This window comes from Arachis stenosperma, chromosome 3 (assembly GCF_014773155.1).
Source record: "Arachis stenosperma cultivar V10309 chromosome 3, arast.V10309.gnm1.PFL2, whole genome shotgun sequence".
Lineage (NCBI taxonomy): Eukaryota > Viridiplantae > Streptophyta > Magnoliopsida > Fabales > Fabaceae > Arachis > Arachis stenosperma.
The window spans coordinates 72,174,544-72,175,951 of record NC_080379.1 but is presented as its reverse complement, the minus strand read 5'-3'; the positions used below and the strand labels follow the sequence as shown (position 1 = coordinate 72,175,951).

The 1,408-nt window shown below is 41.3% G+C and overlaps 1 non-coding gene across 1 annotated transcript; it reads left to right on the top strand.

Annotated features, from left to right (window-relative positions):
- Nucleotides 1-1,073: 1,073 nt before the first annotated feature.
- On the top strand, nucleotides 1,074-1,177 carry LOC130971264 (small nucleolar RNA R71). The gene has a single exon (XR_009082492.1). It is a non-coding gene; the product is annotated as a small nucleolar RNA R71 (small nucleolar RNA).
- The last annotated feature ends 231 nt before the right edge of the window (nucleotides 1,178-1,408 follow it).

The following is a 1,408-nucleotide window of genomic DNA, read 5'->3' as shown; positions in this document are numbered from 1 at the left end:
AGTTCACTAATGAGCAAGGGAGGTTCACTTTCCCAAGTCTCATTACCAAATAACTTGGCATTCAGCTTCATGATAGCTCCTAAATATTGAGCAACTTGCTCTTCAGTCACATCTTCATTCTCTTCAGAGGATGAATATTCTTCAGAGCTCATGAATGGCAGGAGGAGATTTAAAGGAATCTCTATGGTCTCTAGATGAGCCTCAGATTCCTTAGGATCCTTAATAGGAAACTCCTTTTTGCTTGAAGGACGTCCCAGGAGGTCTTCCTCACTGGGATTTTCGTCCTCCTCCTCCTTGGTGCATTCGGCCGCTTTGATTAAATCAATGGCCTTGCACTCTCCTTTTGGATTTTCTTCTGTATTACTTGGGAGAGTACTGGGAGGAGTGTCAATGACTTTCTTACTCAGCTGGCCCACTTGTGCCTCCAGATTTCTGATAGAGGATCTTGTTTCATTCATGAAACTAAAAGTGGCTTTTGACAGATCAGAGACTATATTGGCTAAATTAGAAGTGTTTTGTTCAGAGTTCTCTGTCTGTTGCTGAGAAGATGATGGATATGGCTTACTATTGTTCAGCCTATTGCGTCCACCATTGTTAAAACCTTGTTGAGGTTTTTGTTGATCCTTCCAGGAGAAATTAGGATGATTTCTCCATGATGAGTTATAGGTGTTTCCATAAGGTTCACCTAAGTAATTAACCTCTGCCATGGCAGGGTTTTCAGGATCATAAGCTTCTTCAGAAGCTGCCTCTCTAGTACTATTGGATGCATGTTGCAATCCATTCAGATTTTGAGAGATCATGTTGACCTGTTGAGTCAACACTTTGTTCTGAGCCAATATGGCATTCAGAGCATCAATTTCAAGAACTCCTTTCTTCCGAGGTACCCCATTATTTACAGAATTCCTCTCAGAGGTGTACATAAACTGGTTGTTTGCAACCATGTCAATGAGTTCTTGAGCCTCTTCAGGCGTTTTCTTCAGGTGAATAGATCCACCTGCAGAATGGTCCAATGACATTTTCGAAAATTCAGAGAGACCATAATAGATATATCTAATATGGTCCATTCTGAAAACATGTCAGATGGGCATCTCTTGGTCAACTGCTTGTATCTTTCCCAAGCTTCATAGAGGGATTCACCATCTTTTTGTTTGAAGGTTTGAACATCCACTCTCAGCTTGCTCAGCTTTTGAGGAGGAAAGAATTTATCTAAGAATGCAGTGACAAGCTTATCCCATGAGTCCAGGCTATCCTTGGGTTGAGAATCCAACCATACTCTAGCTCTGTCTCTTACAGCAAAAGGGAAAAGCAAGAGTCTGTAGACTTCAGGATTAACTCCATTTGTCTTTACAGTGTCACAGATCTGCAAGAACTCAGTTAAAAACTGGTAAGGATCTTCAGATGGAAGTCC